This window comes from Stenella coeruleoalba (assembly GCF_951394435.1).
Source record: "Stenella coeruleoalba genome assembly, chromosome: 8".
NCBI lineage: Eukaryota > Metazoa > Chordata > Mammalia > Artiodactyla > Delphinidae > Stenella > Stenella coeruleoalba.
This window is the reverse complement of record NC_137154.1, coordinates 94521427-94540085: the sequence shown is the minus strand read 5'-3', so window position 1 is coordinate 94540085 and position 18659 is coordinate 94521427. Positions and strand designations below refer to the sequence as shown.

At 41.7% G+C, this 18659-nt stretch overlaps 1 protein-coding gene across 2 annotated transcripts in view; it reads left to right on the top strand.

The window, feature by feature from the left end:
• Positions 1-18659, top strand: part of DDX6 (DEAD-box helicase 6) — a 100373-nt gene that overhangs the window by 42557 nt on the left and 39157 nt on the right. The gene's annotated exons all lie outside the window — the stretch shown is intronic.

Here is an 18659-nt window from a genome sequence, read left to right as displayed (position 1 = left end):
CTAGGGCCTGGCCTGGCCAATCATAATATTCCATCTCTCTCACCAATGACTGGTTCAGGGATGGGCACATGTCCCTAGCTGGGCCTATTGAATCTGTCCTAGGATTTTTGTCAGGGTGATCAAGAAAGCAGTTCATCTGAAGTTTATCTTAATGCTATAAAATCAGGTAAACCTGGAGCTGCCCAAGTCTATCTTATGGCCTATGAAAAGATCCTAACATAGAGAGAAACAGCTGAGAGATGGAGGGAGATAGACCTGCAAACAACATCGTTTGAACATCTGAATCCTGGACTTTTCAGCTTGTATGAGGGCCTGCACCCAGTCCACCATGCACATCCATTTTCATTTCTATTTTGTTGTGTTTAAACTGGCTTGACTTGGGCTTCTGGGTTTCTCTCATTTGTAACCAAAAGAATTCTGGCAAATACAAACTTCCCATCAACACTCTGAGATAATAGGGATATTATTACTGGTTTTACAGGCTGAGAAACTAATGACTTATTCCATAAATGAATACACGTCATTGTAAATAGAAAAAGAACTTCAACCCAGGTCTCACTCTCACACTTTCAAATTTCTTAATCTGGAGCTTTTTAAAAAATTAAAAAAAATTTTTTTGCTATATTAAATTCCTTTTCAAATAGCCAAATGTGTTAAAATTGCATATAAAACAAGAGAAAGTATGCTCTGAGAAAGGGCCCACAAGTAAGACATCATGGGGTGATCAATGCTTCATGAGCACTTGGGGACAGATTTGCTGAGGCCAGACTCCAATCTAATGCACCCTGCAGCATGTCAGAAACTCTCACCATTCAATGAAAGATTCCAGTCAGTAGGGGCTCCAGGACTTCCTGGGGGACAGATTTTCAAAAACAAAGACTCTCAAAACAAGTTTTCAACAGAGTTTTAATTTGAACATTTTTCCCTAATGGATAAAGTCTCTTTCTCCTCCCTTCCTTCCATCCTTCCTTTTCTTCCCTCTTCCTTCCTTCCTTCTTTTCTTTCCTTCCCTTTCTTTCTTTCCTTCTTCCTTCCTTCCTTCCTTCCTCCCTCCCTCCCTCCCTCTTCCTTCCTTCCTTCCTTTCTTTTCTTTCTCTCTCCCTCCCTCTTTCTCTCTGTCTCCCTCTTTCTCTCTGTCTGTCTCTTTCTTTCTTTCTGGCCACATGCACAGCTCGTGGGATCTTAGTTCCCCACCAGGGATCGAACCTGGGTCCATAGCAGTGAAAGCGTCTAACCACTGGAACGCCAGGCAATTCCCTCTCTCTCTCTTTCTATTTTTTGGTTTCTTTCTATTTTTTAGTTTTCGTTCTAGAAAAGAGTCTGAAAGACTTATTACAAAAAACAAAAAATGTAGCCTCTTGTTCCCTCCACCCCACTTTCTTGCCTCACTTTTTGCTCTTTTAACTGATTCCTTTGTATTTTCCAGCATATTTTGAATAACATGTTTAGACTGCTACTTACCGATTTTTCTGTTTTAGATTATTATCTATTGGCTTCCCCATTATGAAGATGAAGATTTATCTCTCTTTTACACACACCATCACCACCACCACCATCATCACCACTGGTTTATATGTGCCATTCCCCTTTCCCTAATATAATTATATCATAATTTTGGTTACTTAGTCTTATTAAGATTATTAAGTCATTAAGGCTATGTAAATGTTATTCACAAGTGAGTCATATAATGTACTATGATTAGTGTTCCTTTCTTGCAAAACTTTTTGTTTCCTGGAAGTTAATAATTAACCTTTTTGTTTGAATGCTTAGCTTTCTAATTCATCTCCAAACTTTCCCCCAGCCATTACATCCTCACTCAATACATTAAGTGCTTTGGGGGTTCCAGTGCTTTCATTTGGCAACATCTCTCCAGGAGCCATTGGACCCACTCCAATCCAGACTGGTTTCTGTGACCCCAGCTGCACAGTATCTGCCCAGGATCTCTTTTCACCATCATCCTGTGATTCCCTTCACCTTTCTCTGTGTTGTGACTTTCCAGTCCACGTTTTCCTCCTTGATTTATTTCTTCATTTTGGTGAAGTACATCCCTTAGTAGCTTCCTGAATACAACTACAATTTCCTGTAGTTGGGAAATTAATTTTTGGAGACTTTGCATGCTTGAAAATGTCTTTGCTTTCCTACTTCATTGATAGTTTGGCTATATTTGGGATACTAGGTTATAAATAATTTTTCCTCAGAATTTTAAAGGTATCTTTTCATTGCCTTCTAGCTTCTAGTATGACTGCTAATAGGTCTGAAGTCATTTTGATTCCTAAGTCTTTCTTTGTGGCCTATTTTTGATTAGTTTTGCTCCTAAATCTTTCTATGTGGCCTACTTTTGATGAGTTTTGTTTCCTTTCTGGGACCTGTTCTTCTCTTTATCCCTGATTTTCTGATGTGCCTTGATGATGTAATGTTCCTTGTTGTGGGTCTGTTTTCATTCACTGTGCTGGCACTAGGTGGGACATTTCAATGTGGTAAGTCCTTCAATTCTGGGGAATGTTTTCTTTTCATAAGTTTTATTTATTTCTGGCTGCGTTGGGTCTTTGTTGCTGCGCACAGGCTTTCTCTAGTTGCGGTGAGCGGGGGCTACTCTTGGTTGTGGTGCGTGGGCTTCTCATTGATGTGGCTTCTGTTGTTGCAGAGCACGGGCTCTAGGCACACAGGCTTTAGCAATTGTGGTGTGCGGGCTCAGTAGTTGTGGCTCGTGGGCTCTAGAGCGCAGGCTCAGTAGTTGTGGTGCACAGGCTTAGTTGCTGCTCAGCATGTGGGATCTTCCTGGGCCAGGGCTTGAACCCATGTCCCCTGCATTAGCAGGCGCATTCTTAACCACTGTGCCACCAGGGAAGCCCCTGGAGAATGTTCTTTAATTGTTCATTTGATAACTTTCTCTCTCTGATTTCTCTGTTCTCTTTCTTGAGTACCTGTTTAGATGCTGGATCTCCTGGTCTAATCCAATTATTTTGAGGCTTATTTTGTTTTTGATTTTTACCCCTTTATAATCTATCTTTGTCTTTTTTTTTTTTTTTTTCCCTGTAAGATTTCCCCAACTTTGTCTTGTAAACTTTCTGTTGCGTTTTTTTTTTTTTTTAATTTCTGCTACAGACAAAGACAAATACTGTATGGTTTCACTTATATGTGAAATCTAAAAACAAACCAAATGAATAAAACATAACAAAATAGAAACAGAGTCACGGATAGAACACGCAGGTGGTTGCCAGAGGTGAAGGGGGTGGGGGGGGGAGGAAAGAAATAGCTGAGGGCGATTAAAACGTACAAACTTCCAGTTGTAAAATAAATGAGTCACGGGTGTGAAATGTGCGGTGTGGGGAATGTAGTCAATAACTCCGTAATATCTTAGTATGGTGACAGATCGTAACTAGACAAAAAAATTCTGTCATATTTTTAATTTACAGCAGTTATTTCTTGTTTATGAGTTTCTTTTTATAGCATACTGTTCATTAATTTGATCCCCTTATTTCTCTGAGGATATTAGTGATAGATTTTTAATTTAATTTGTTTTTATCATGAAAGAAGTTTAAATTTTCAAAAAACTGTGAGAATAGTTTAAAGAAATTTTTTCTTGGATCATTTGCGAGTAAATTGCCAACATGATACCCATCATCACCAATACTAGTATGTGTGTATTTCCTCAAACAAGGCCATGCTTCTACCTAACAAAATCATTAGAATCAGCAAATTAATACTGATACATGATTGCCATCTAATCCACAGACCACCCCAGTTAAATTTCTCCAGTTGTCCCAATGCTGCCTTTTATAACAAAGGATCCAATCTAGGACCATACATCGCACTTATTGTCCTGTCTCTTTAGTTTCTTTTAGTCTAGAACAATTATTCCACTGTTTCTTTGGCTTTCATGACCTTGACAATTCTTTTACAGGCCAGTTATTTTGTAGAATGTCCCTCACCTTGAGTTTCCTCATGATTGAATTCAGGTTATGCTTTTGGGGGACAAGAATAGCATAAAAGTGATGCGGTGTTCTTTTCATTACCTCCTGTCAGATAATAACTGGTTTCAATTTGTCCCATTATTGAGACTGTTTTTGATCACTTGATTAAGTGGTGTCTGCTAGGTTTCTCTATTGTGAAGTTACTCTTTTGCTCCGTGTAATTAGTAAGAATTTTGTGAGGAGGTACTTTGAGACTGTGTATATATTCTGCTCCTCATCAAACTTTTACTCACTAGTTTTTTTGACTGAATGAATTTTTACTATGATGGTTGCCAAACGGCGGTTTTCCAATTTATTATTCCTTAATTTATTATTCCTTAAATTTTCTCTTCTGCCCATTCACTTATTTATTCATTTTTTATATCAGTATGGACATATATCTTCCTATTTTATTCAATGGATTATGACCTTTGACTATCATTTTATATATTTTTTTTTAAATTTTTTTTTTGGGGGGGTACGCGGGCCTCTCACTGTTGTGGCCCCTCCCATTGCAGAGCACGGGCTCCGGACGCGCAGGCTCAGCGGCCATGGCTCACGGGCCCAGCCGCTCCGCGGCATGTGGGATCTTCCCGGACCGGGGCACGAACCCGTGGCCCCTGCATCGGCAGGCGGACTCTCAACCACTGCGCCACCAGGGAAGCCCTATCATTATATATTTTGATGCTCAAATTTTTTTTTTTTTTGCGGTACGCGGGCCTCTCACTGTTGTGGGCTCCCCGTTGCGGAGCACAGGCTCCGGACGCACAGGCTCAGCGGCCATGGCTCACGGGCCCAGCCACTCCACGGCATGGGGGAATCTTTCCGGACCGGGGCACGAACCCGTGGCCCCTGCATCGGCAGGCGGACTCTCAACCACTGCGCCACCGATGCTCAAATTTTGTTAATGAAAGTCCCCATCAAGCTCCTTCTATGTTCTTTTGATATGTCTCCATCACTCTTTAAGCACCTCTTTATTTCTGACACAGAAACGTGGTCCAGGTTTATCTTGTACTTTCCCTATCTCAACCCTGGAATCAATCATTTCTCCAAGGGTCCCTGGTTTCTTTTAGTAAGAGGATGGTATTTAGAGACTAAGATTTGGGCAGTAGAGGTGTTCATTGCCATTGGAGTAATGCTGTTTCCAAGCTCTCTCTCAGTGGATGAAGCTAGAGAATATGTGTATCAAAAACCCCACTTGCAGACACTCACCTCCCCTGGACCCCAGTTGTTCTCCTTATTCTGCTTAGGTACCCATAACCTGTTTTGGGCCACTGTCACATACAGCCTCCCACCCCACACAGATGCTATCTTCCCTCCACTTGGGCTCCAACATATCACACGGGTTGTGGACATGACTCCTTACTCTGCTCAGGTTCTGACCTCCCGAGCTGTATAGCTGCCTCTGCTTCCCCTGGTCAGACACCCTCCTTGCCCTGCCCAGGCGCTGACACCAAGCTTGGGGCTATTGCCACCCACCCCTCAATGCCTGATGGCCTCTTTGACTCATCTGGGCTCTAATATACTGGTAGGTTACTGCTGCTGCCACTCCCACTCCCTCTGCAAATATTTTCTTTATCCCACTTGGGCTCAATACCTGTGTGGATTCCTTGTCACTCTACTTAGACTCCAACTCCCCATACTTGGCTGCCAATGCCACCACCCCTGACCCCCACCCCACAGAAGTCCTGCTCACCCTGCTCTAATACTCCCCCAGCCCCTCATAGATAACCTACTTGCTCATGCCGGTCTAATGGCTTTGGGACTAAATTAGTCAAGAGGAATGGAAGACAGGAAAACAGGAAGTAGGTTTCTACCTAGTCTATTTTCTTTAAGTAGCTTTTTTCTGTTTGTTTTGGTCTCTCTTTCACATAAGAGGACATTCTCAGATACCTAGTGATTCTTGGTTGTCTGTGGGGGGAGGTGGAGGGGGTGTTTGCTTATCATTTGGACACTTTACTGATCTTGCAGGGCTATTTCACTGAGGAATGTCCAAAGGCTACATCTTTAGATCTTGTCTCTTTTATCTGCTCCAGAAACTAAACCTCCAGCTTTCTGTTGGAATGAGGGAAGAGGGAGGAGCAGTTGCCCAGCAGCTTGGAGTCAGCGAGGGGGTCTGGATGTCTAACAGCATTTTAACCGGACTTTCAACCAACCTCCTGTTTATAGTCCCTTCTCACCGCAACTTCCAGAGGTACCCGTGTCAGCAGTTCCTGAGCCTTTGAAAGTTCTGGGTGAAAATATAGTTGCTTCTTGGACTTCTCTGTCAGTTAGGACACCAGTTTCCTGGCTCTGCTAACCCGATTACCATTCATCTCCTCTCCTGTCCTCTTTGTTCTTAAGAAGTGTTTTTTAAAAGTCTCTTTTCTGTCATTTGAGTAGAGTTTTGAAAGGAAGTGGAATTAAGTGTGTGTTTAATCTGGCATCTCTTACTGGAACTCCCATTTGAACTTTCAGGCTTTTAATTTGCCTTCATGACTCAGTATCGAGGGTCAAAAGCCCAAATACAATTCTTTTGGATTGCGTGTTCTTTTAATCCTTCATCCTTTTACTTCTTTGTGTTTCTTTCTGTTTGGTTCTTCTTACCATTGACCTCTTTGCCATCTCTTTCACTGTGTCCTATACAATCCTCATTGCAATAACAGCAATAACAGTAATAAAGAAATCTTGACTTCTCCCTGTTGACAAAAAATTAATCAGTCAATCTAAGAAAGAAATGGAAATTTTTTTTCGAGCCAAATTGAGGATTGCAACTTGGGAACAGCCTCTCTGAAAGCTCTGAGAATGGTTCAGCCTGTTAAAGGTCAAAGTACAGTTATATAAGTTTTTGAGACAGAGGGCTCTACATTAAATGAGGTATTATTGACAGTACACAATCCAGATTGTGGGTCATCTTGGCCCCTTACAAGATTTAAGAAGCAAGGCTATCTCCCAAGTTGCAACCCTGATGAGATCAAGAACGAATGTTATCTCCTAAGGATGTCTGGTTAATGCAGATGTACGATACATACTAAAGGGGAAGGGGGAGGCTCAAATGGATAAAGAAAAGTTTTATGTTTAAATTTTCCTTGTCATGCCATAAAATATGAATTTTATTTCATCATCCCTTAGCCGCACATCAAATTTATCCCCAAGGCTAAATTCTTGATTCTTCCTCCTAAATATCTCTAGAGCCTGCTCCTTCTCTCCCTCAACACTTGATTCTCACTCAAACCTTCATTTCTCACTTGTACCTTCTGATCTTCCTGCCTCTAGTCCAGCTCCATTTTATGCATCTAATTTCTTTTTCTAAAATACAAATGTGATCGTGGCACTTTCCCAGGGTCATGGTTTTAAAATTCAAATTCGAATGCTTTCAGGTGAGTGTGTACTCTGGAAGTCTTTGCAGTCCCCATCACTTCCTCTAGGACATTTTTTTAGGCCACCTGCCTTCCCCTAAAGGCATTTGAGCTTCTGATTCCCTGCTTTAACCATTTTCCATTGCCATAGGGTAAACCACAAACTCTTTATCTGACCTACAAGACCTTCATGATCTGGCCCTGCTCACCTCTCTCCAGCCTCATCTTTCCCCATAACTCTGTTCTCCAACCTGAACTACTGAATACTTTTACTTCAAATTTGCCAAACTGCATCTTGCCTCAGGGCTTTTTGTGTGCTATTCTCATTCTCCCCTTCCCATTCATCTGGCTGATTCTGACTCACACCTCAGTTTCAATTTAGACAGAATTTCCTTTGGGGAGCCCTACCAGTTATTTGCCCTTCCTGCTGGCTCTCACAGGGAACTCTGTCTACTTCTTCTATAATAGCACTTATCACACAATATTCTAATTACCTGTTTATTGTTCTATCTCCAAAATGTATCTCAGTATTTGACACATAGGAGACCCTCAATAAATATTTCTGAATTAATAAATACATTTATTTAGTAGCTAATGATAGGTCAGGCCCTGGGATAAGCTATATATAAATATATAGATATTTATATACCACACACACACACACACACACAATCTCCTTTTGTCCTCACAATAACTCTGGATGTAGATATTATTATCATGATAATACACATTTTCTAGGTGAGGAAGTTAAGTCTCAGAAAAATAAAGAAACATGGCCTAAATCATATAGCTATTAAGCAACAGATCCAGGATTCAAATACAAGTCTGCCTGATCCTGAAACCTTGCTCCCAACCATTTAGGTTGCTACATCTTTAGTCTAGTTCAGGAAACAGCCATCCATGCCTTCCTGGACCAAGTCCTAGCCTGCCCCAGGCACTTGCTCTCTCACAGTCCCCTTGTAAGTAGTCCACTCACTCTTTCATGATCTGTTGTGCACACAGCCAGGAGACAGAGCGGCATTCTCATGGCATCCCATAGCTTCTCCCAGGTAGGGTTGTCAGATTTAGCAAATAAAAATTCAGGAAGCCAAGTTAAATTTGAATTTCAGGTAAATAAGAAATTATTTTCTTGTCTATGTCCCAATGCAATATTTGAGACATATTTATATTAAAAACTTATTCTCTGCTTATCTGAGATTCTAATTTTTAACTGTGTGTCTTATATTTTATCTGGCATCTCTGCACCATTGTCCTTCCACCTTCTCTGAAAGCCCCTCTACTTTCAAACCATCCTGCTCACTGTCATCATTTGTTCAACACATACTGAAAAATCAGATACTGACTTGCTGTGATACCACACATCCCCTACAGGGAATATAGAGAAGTCACTACCTTATCAGTATTTAGCGCTCTATTTTTTTTTTAATACATATCACTGAGCACATAAACATGCCTTCACAATAATTGTCAGCCCTATTTTCCCTTCTCAGAATCACCCTGTTTTTCTCCTCTACTCAGCTCAGATTCTTAAAAGACTTGTCTCCACTTCCTCACCTTCCATTCATTTGAAAGATAGGGTAAAGAATAGTGATTAAAAGTATGGATTTTACTGTCAGAATACTTGGGTTAATATCCAAACTGACTCTTGCTATTAGTAACCCAAAGAGCTTGATCTCTCTAAGCATCAATTTCCTTGCCCATAAAAAGAGATAACAGTGCCTGCCTCACTTCAGAGGGTTTCTGTGAGCATTAAATTAGATCATTCATATAAAACACTTAGCACATGCCTGCAGATAATAAACATTCAATAAACATTAGTATTATCCAACTGAAATCTATATTCTGCGTAGTACTCTACTGAAAATGCTCTGGCCTACGTTATCAATGACCTTGTAATTGTCAGATCCAAGGGTAGTTTTCGGTCCTCATCTTGCTGAACTCTTGTGACACTTGGCACTACTTCTTTCTTTTCTTTTTTTTTTTTTAATATTTATTTATTTATTTGGTTGCGCCGGGTCTTAATTGCAGCAGGCAGTTCCTTATTTGCAGCTCACAGGCTCCTTAGTTGCAGCAGGCAGGCTCCTTAGTTGTGGCATGCGAACTCTTAGTTGTGGCATGCATGTGGGATCTAGTTCCCTGACCAGGGATTGAACCTGGGCCCGCTGCGTTGGGAGCTCGGAGTCTTAACCACTGTACCACCAGGGAAGTCCCACTACTTCTTTCTTGAAGTTCCCTCTCCCTTTCTCCCCACTTTCTCCTTGTTTTCCTTGGCCTGTCTCTTCTCAGACTTCTTTGCCACATCCTCTTCTTCCTGACTCCCCTGATGTGCTCTTCTTTGAGTTTATCCTTTGTCCTTCTGCCTCAGTCCCACCTACCTTTCCTGGGACATCATTCCCACTCCTGTTGTTTTAACTCTCCCTCTACGAAGAAGACATTTTTCCTTTTTTCACTTCTGACCTCTCCTCTGACTTTCAGTTCCATATCTCCAGATAGATGCCTACAATAGACTGAATGGTTGCTTCCCTCCAAAATTCATATATTGAAATTCTACTCTCAATGTGGTGGTATTTGGAGGTAGGGCCTTTGGGAGGTAATTAAGTTATGAAGGTGGAGTCCTCATGAATGAGATTAGTGCCCTTATAAGAAGATGCCAGGGAGCTAGCTAGCTCTTTTTTCTACCATGTGAGGATACAATGAGAAGTCAACTGTCTGCAACCTGGAAGAGGGTCTCACCAGAACCTGACCATGTTGACACTGATCTCAGACTTCTAGTCTCCAGACAGTGAGAAATAAATTTCTGTTGTTTATGAGCCACTCAGACTATGGTATTTTGTTATAGCAGCCTGAACTGATTAAGACAATGCCCAAGAGGCATGTCAAACTCAGTACTCAACTTAGCCATCTCTGAAAGTATCACTTACCATCCCCACCATGAACCTAATCTTCCTCTTAGGTTCTCTCTGACAGTGGCTGTTGCTTCCAACCTCCCAAGTCTGCAGGCCTAGAAATGTAGACATCATTCTTTCCACCTCCTTTACCTTTCTTTCTTTTTCTTTTAAATTTATTTTTATTAACTATCTATCTATCTATTTATTTATTTATTATTTTTGGCTGTGTTGGTTCTTCGTTGCTGCACGCGGGCTTTCTCTAGTTGCAGTGAGCGGGGGCTACTCTTCGTTGTGGTGTGTGGGCTTCTCATTGCGGTGGCTTCTCTTGCTGTGGAGCACGGGCTCTAGGCATGCGGGCTTCAGTAGTTGTGGCACACAGGCTCAGTAGTTGTGGCTTGTGGGCTCTAGAGCATAGGCTCAGTAGTTGTGGCGCACAGGCTTTGTTGCTCTGCAGCATGTGGGACCTTCCTGGTCCAGGGCTCAAACCCGTGTCCCCTGCATTGGCAGGCGAATTCTTAACCACTGGACCACGAGGGAAGTCCTCCTTTACCTTTCTTCCCCACATCCAATCTATTCCCATGTTCTGTCATTTAACTTACTATTGATCTCCCAAATCTGTCTCTCTTTGTCAACCCTCATGCTGGGTAGAGAATGGATTATAAGGACCAAGGAGATCAGTTAGGAGGTGTTTTCAGTAGTCTAAGTGAGAGATGATGAGGAACCTCTTAACTGATCTCCTTGGTCCCTCAAAAATCCGTCTCTATTCAGCTGTCAGAGTAATATTCCTTTTATTTTATTTTGCCACACCACACGGCTTATGGGATCTTAGTTCCCCAATCAGGGATTGAACCTGGGCCCTTGGCAGTGAGAACATGGAGTCCTAACCACTGGATTGCCAGGGAATTTCCAGAGAGTAATGTTCCTATAGTCCCATAAAGTCACCCTCATCTTCAAACTCTGTAGGTTAATGTATAACCTTCAATGCTTGACACAGGCTGTTTATAGAGTGACTCCTGACAGGCTCTCCAGCCTCAGCTATAGTCACTTATTTTCCCAACACACACCTACACACCTAAGCTACTTGTGGGACCCCACTCCCCATCCTAGTCAACCTGCTGTTGACTCTGTCAGTAATGCTCTTTAATCCATAGTCCACCTGATCAATTCCTACTCAACTTTCAGCATCTTGCTCAGAATTTCATCTTGAAAGCTTCCCTGAAGCACTGCATCCCTACCCCCTTGCAGAATTAATTACTCCCCCTACTCCTCTTAGGCTTAGTACATATTTTCTTATTTTAAAGCTTGGTACATATTTTTATTATAGAATGCATTATTATGTTATTTTGTTAATGTGTTTATCTTTGCTACTATTAGAGTATAAATTCCTTTTCATTCATATTTGCTCCCCCAGAGTCAAATGTCAGGCCTGGCACATAGTGGATGTACAGTTAATGTTTTTTAAGCTCAGCTGAGGCCTCAGATGAGGCCTTGAGGAGGAAGGAAAAGGGAGTATTAAGAGAGAGGGGAGGTGGGAGCTAAGTTTGGAGAGGTTGGGAGAAGGCACCTTGTTTGCCAATCTACGACGCTTGGATTTTACCCTATGGAAATTTGGAACCAGCAGAATCTTCAAGCTGGGGAGTGATGTAGAAAACAATTGTTTCAAGAAGCCAGTTCTAAAAGCAGACTTGAAGACTGTTGCAATAATGTAGGCAATGGATAATAAATATGTACATCAAGATAATGGCGGTGTAGACAAAGGAGCTAAGCTGTAAACAGTATTTCTGAAATAAATTTGATCAATTTAATTCAGAGGGGTAAGGAATGAAGGTTAAGACTTCTAGGTTTCTGGCTTAGATGGCTGGTGATACCATTAACCAAGATACACAATACAAGAAGGGCAGGGATGTTGGGGGGTTGGGACACAGTCAGAATGAAAGGCTAGTGAGGCAGCCAGAATAGATGTACCTAGTCACTAGATGGGGACACAAGCCTGGGGGTTATGCATTTGGTGGTTATTAACACACTAAATGCCTGGTGACCTCATGATGGGTGAGATCATCTTCAAAGGAAGAAAGAGAACCAGGAAAAGTGGAATCCTAGGAGCCAAGGAAGGAAGATATGGAGAAATAGTGGGTACTCAACAATATCTAACACTGGAGAGTAATGTGTTCCCATGTGTGTGTTTTATGAACTCCCCTGGGATGTTTGACAGTATTCTACTACTGGGAACGTGAGAGAACAAAGAGAGCAACTGGTGATCGAGTTTGGAAAATCCTGTGCTAAACAAATTTGAACAATTTTTTTCTGTTGCAGGATTTTACATTTACATATTCACACTGTGAATTTCCCAGAGGGAAATGTATTCATTCATTCATTCATTCTTTCAGTTCGACAAATATTAAACATCTTTTACGTGCTGGAATTATGGGACTATTCAGTAACAAAACAGATAAGGGTTCCTGCCCTGAAGAACGTGCATTTCTCAGAAAAGTCAGATATGAACTAATTAAACAAATTAACTGCAATTGAGCTACATGCTACAGAGTTGACGCACAAGGTACTACAGCAGCGTCTAATAGGAGGAACATGAACTCACTTTTTTACCAGAGCAACTCTAGGGACTAGTGTTCTGCAGAACCAAATTGAGGAAGTGTGGCTGTGGAAAGGTCAAGTAGGCTGAGAACTGGAGCATATGTCTGTGGATTTCAAAACAAAGAGGTCATTCATGGTACTAGGGAGGGCTGTTTCACAGAGTGGGAGTGGATGAGGTCTAGACAGACAATCTACTCTTTGGTAAAGTAAGGGAAGAAGAAACAGGGCTGCAGCTGCAAGGGGAAGAGAAAGTCTAGGGTAAGTCTTTAGTCTTTAGTCTGTCTTTTGTCTGGGGAGTCATACCCATTTGCAAGTTAAAAGGAAGGAATCAGAAGAACTAGACAGTTTGCACTCAAAGATAGTGAGGGCACTCAGTCGTGTACGGTATTCACTTGTAAATGTTTGTTTGGTATATTCTTTGCTCTAGGGATTGTACTAGGCACTTGGGATACAAGGGGGAAGACAATATACATTGTCCCTGCTCTCCTATATTCTAACAGGAAAGACAAACAATAAACAAGTCATCATGAAGAAATAAAATAATTAGAGCTATGATAAGAAGTATGAAGAAAATAAACAAGATCCTGTGATAAGGGACACGGTGTATGTGTGTGTGGGAGGGTCTTTGAGGAGTGATATTTACTTGAAGAATAACAAGAAGCCAGCTGTGTAAGGAGAGGAGAGGAGTGCTTCAGTTAGAGGAAACAGTAGGTCTTGAGGTGGGAAAGAGTTTAGCTGATCTAAGAACTTCCAAGGGCCACTGTGGCTCAAGTAGAATGAGCAGCTAGGAGAGTGGCAGGAACTGAAGTAGGAGGGGTAGGGTAGGTAGGACTCGGATCATGTAGGTCCTTGCAGACCAGGGCAGGGAATTGGGAGCATATTCTCAGCATATTGGGAAGCTATTAACAATGCAGGGTACTGATGCTCTCATTTACATGAAAAAATATCACTAAGGCTGTGTGGAAAATAGACTGGGGTAAGACAAGGAGTGAGTAGGGAGTCCAAGTTAGGACACAACAGCAGTAAACAGGCCAGTGAAAGACAATTCTATCTGGTTGAGATTGGAGGCAATGGGGTAAAGGAGTCGACAGATTCAGGAAATATTTTAGAGGTTGGTGATGGATTGGATATAAGAGATGAGGGAAAGATCTAGGCTGAGGAAGTAGAAATTGAGATACTATGTAATTCTTTTGGAAGGATTTTTTTTTTTTCAGTAAAACTTTCTGTGATCATCGAAATGTTTTACATTTGCCCTGTCCATTATGAGCCATACTGTGTGACTATTTATTTATTTATTTATTTATTTATTTTTGGCTGCGTTGGGTCTTTGTTGCTGCGCGCAGGCTTTCTCTAGTTGCGGCAAGCAGGGGCTACTCTTCGTTGTGGTGCGTGGGCTTCTCATTGCAGTGGCTTCTCTTGTTGTGGAGCGCAGGCTTCAGTAGTTGTGGCACACATGGGCTCAGTAGTTGTGGCTCACAGGCTCTAGAGCACAGGCTCAGTAGTTGTGGTGCATGGGCTTAGCTGCTCTGCAGCATGTGGGATCTTTCCAGGCCAGGGCTCGAACCTGTGTCGCCTGCATTGGCAGGCAGATTCTTTTCTTTTTTTGTATTTTTTTGTGGTACGGGCCTCTCACTGTTGTGGCCTCTCCCGTTGCGGAGCACAGGCTCTGGACGCGCAGGCTCAGCGGCCATGGCTCACGGGCCCAGCCGCTCCGCAGCATGCGGGATCCTCCCGGACCGGGGCATGAACCCGTGTCCCCTGCATCGGCAGGCGGACTCTCAACCACTGCGCCACCAGGGAAGTCCAAGAGCCCTTCCAATAAACACTTACCGAGCACCTACCAAATGCTAGGCCTTATGTTAGGTGTTGGACATACAAAGAATAAGGCATAGATAGATCCAGTCATTGTGAAAAAACCTACAACCAAATTAACTCTGATAGCAAGGGATCTGCACAGTCATAGAAGTTTGCACAATGGTGGCACTGAGGTGGGAGTGCTTCACTCTGCCTGGGGTACTGACATTAACTAAGGGATGTCAGGGAAGGAGGTAAGGACAGGTTCTCTGGAAGATGAGTCTAGAGGTGGAGAAGGGAAACTGAAAAAGACTGAGCTCTGTGACCTTGCTTTTTTCCACGAAGCAGGAGGCAGTCATCTGCTGTGAGTCAGTAATAGGTTAGAAGACTTGAAGGAATATTATATATTCTTGGTTGTGTTCTCTGTAGGTGAAGTACCTGGATTTGCACCTTCAGCAACCAGCATAATGTCCTGACCTTAGTCACAGGGCATTTTATACTCATCCAGAGATATCATTGAGAGCATATCTCCAAAAATGTCTGCATCCCCACACATTACTTATTACTCTATTATTCATTCAACATTTTTAATTGTACGCTTTATTTTTCCTTCCAGTTTTATTCGTACCTGACATACAGCACTGTATAAGTTTAAGGTATATAGAATAATGATTTGATTTCCATATATCATGAAATGATTATCACAATAAGTTTAGTGAACATCCATCATCTCATATAGATACAAACCTAAAGAAATAGAAAAAAGTTTTCCTTGTGATGAGAACTCTTAGGATTTACTCTCTTAACAGCTTTCATATCTACCATACAGCTGTGTTCATTATATTGATCATGTTGTACACAACATCCCTAGTACTTATTTATCTTATGAGTGGGAGTTTGTACCTTTTGACTGTCTTCATCCAATTCCTCCTCCCTCAACCTGCCCCTCTGGTAACCAGAAATCTGATCTCTTTTTCTATGGGTTTGGTTGGTTGGTTGTTTTTGAAGTATAATTGATCTACAACACTATGTTAGTTCCTGTTACACAACATAGTTATTTGGTATTTCTATACATTTCAAAATGATCACAGTAAGTCTAGTTACAATATGTCACCATACAAAGAACATCGTTATCGACTATATACCCCACACTGTACATTTCACACCTATGGCTCATTTATTTTGCAACTGGAAGTTCGTACCTCTTAATCTCTCCGCCTATTTCTTTCTTCCCCTCACCCTTATTCAACAGCATTTAATAAGCATTTATTGTGTATCTGGTATAGAATAAATGAATGAATGGTGAATAAATGAACAAAAGAATAAATGGTTGAATGAATGAACAAGTAAAGAATTACAGCTTGTCATTCACACTAGAAACAAGATTTAACTAAAAATTTGATAGCAGTTATATTTTTAGCTACCCAACCTTTAGCATCGAAACCTTTAGCTGCCTAGATCACTCGCTATAAAAATAGCTATTGTTTATTGAGGCTTGCAATGAGTTAGGCCCTATGCTAAGCATTTTACATGTATTTCTCATAAACTCTTCTCATAATCACCCCAGAGGCAGAGGTATCATCCTGATTTTACAGATAAGAAAACAGGTTTAGGGAGGTTAAATAGCTTAGGAATTCAAGGTCTTTTTATTCCAAAGTTAGATCTCAACACTATGCCTAGTTTTCACTCTTCCCCTACTTCCAAAACACACTATGCTTTTGCATAACCATTATTTGATCTTTTGAACCTGTACCCTGAAAACCTTACTGAAATTGTTAGGATGGAGATATCCGAAGCTCCTCCTTTTGCTGGCTGGAAGAACACAGAGGCATGCATCTACAAATAGGGAAGGTGATCTTTGACCCTGGTGCCACTGACTGCGGGCACCTAACCTGATATTTCCTACCATTGTCATCACTTCACTCTTTCCTACAAATTACCAGCCAATAAGTACTGAGCATCTCAGTTATCAACCAATTTATAAATATGAACTAGTTTTGTTATGTGGAATGGAGAATTATAAGACATGATACTTACCTTCAAAGAGCTTCCAGTCTAGTAGAAGAAATAAGATCACAAAAAACTCAATAAAAGCAAACTAGCTAGTATGTACCAGGGTACTGAATGGTGTGGCACAGTCTATAATCAAAGAGCTTGGGAGACATGACATTTGGAGTCAACTGGGGGCAAAGCAAAGTAACATTTATTGGCCTTTTCTTTAGCCTAACGCACTTACAGTGTGTTAGATATTGTGCTAGACTCTTCACGTACATGATCTCCTTCTAATATATCATCCAGGCTTATTCAACAAACACTTCCTGGGCTTTTACTATATTTATACAAAATACTAGGTGTTATTGAGGAAAGAAATAGGAACATTACTTTGTTCCTCTCCACATTGAGCTTAGAAATAAGACATGTGTACAAATGGCTATGATACAGGGCTTTACACAACAGTGACTGTATAATTTATTGTCCAAATTGGGATGCTTTTGAGAATAAACAGGAGCACTATTAATAATTACCGTGGAACAACCCAGGCATTAAACCCAGACCGCTCTGGACAATCCAGGCTGTTATCACCTTGGCAAGGAGAGAGCTCGAAGTGGTGGCCAAGCACAAAGGAGCCAGGGGGCTGAATCAGCGAAACCCAGTGCTAGAAATGGATAATTTGGGCTTGCTGCTTGGGAGGGCACAGGCAATAAGCATGTAACCAACATAATTTCAGGTAGCTTAAGGGGGTAAAGAGACGGGGGAAGGGGACTACTTTAAAAGGGATGGCCAGGGGAATTCCCTGGTGGTCAAGTGGTTAGGACTCCACGCTTTCACTGCTGAGGGCCAGGTTCAGTCCCTGCTTGGGGAACTAAGATTCCACAAGCCGCATGGCACGGCCAAAAAAGAAAAAAAAAAGAAGCATGTTTAGTGGGAAGACATTTCAGAGGCAGTAACATTTAAGCTGAAACTTGAACGATGAGAAGAATCAAGAAATTGAAAGACAAAAAGAAAAAAAAAAATCACCAAAATGGTCTTATCTCAGCAGTGATCTGAAGGTCAGCAGCCCCAACCTCCCACTCATGGGGTTTGGAGTGAGGAGGTTTAGGGGTCTCCTACTTAGTGTGAAGAGAGTTGAGGGGATTTCAGTTTTATTCTGTAGGTAATAGAGAATCATTAAAGAGTCTTGAACAGAACAGTGATATGACTGCAAAAATTACTCTGGCGCTAGTGTATAGGGTGGGTTAGAGAGGGGAAGAGGTTGAAGCAGGAAATCCAGGCAGCTACTGAAATAGTCCAAGCAAGAGAAAAAACTCCTGGATTGGGACAGTGGTAGTAATATTGGAGAAATAGAGATGGAAGTGATACCCCAGAGCAAGAATGCGTAGGATTTATGCTAGGATGTCACCTAGCATAGTGCCAATCCCTAGGAGGCCCTCAGTAAATGCTAGCTCCTCCCCACCTCTCACTCAGGTAATGGGAGTGAGGGAAGATTGTTTCTGTTTGTTGTTTAGAATCGAGAAAAACCTGGGCAGGAATCCAGTTTCAGGTTAAGGGGAAGAACCAGTAGAGAGGGAGATATCAAAAATGTAAGGGAAAGGGGGTTACCGATAGAATGTTTTATTTAAAAAGGGATAGATGTAAAGGTGAATATAGTCTTAGACAGGAGGTGTGATACTTCATCCTCCAAGACAGGATCAACAGAAGTCTGTCGAGGGAGGTGGAAAGTCAGTGAAGCTTCTATGGAACATCTTTGATTTGAAGGTGGGCTTATGGATAGAAGAAAATATTTGGAACGCTTCCGTGGGAAACAATTTGTCCAACAGCTGTTCTCACCCTTGGTTGAATATTAGGCTCTTCCTGGGAGCCTTAAAACAAAAAATGATGCTGGAGCCCCAGCCCCAAAGATTCTGATTTAACTCCTCTGGGATGGGGCCCAGGCACTGGTGTTTTCAAAAGTGCCTGTGTTGCTGTTAATGAACAGCCCTGATTGAGAACCACCAGAAAGAGGTTCGAGGGCCTCAGAAAGGGCTCAGCTGAGGTATGGGAGCAGGAATTTGTTGTTGAGCCAATCAGCCTGGTTACAGGGCTCTCTCCAGCAC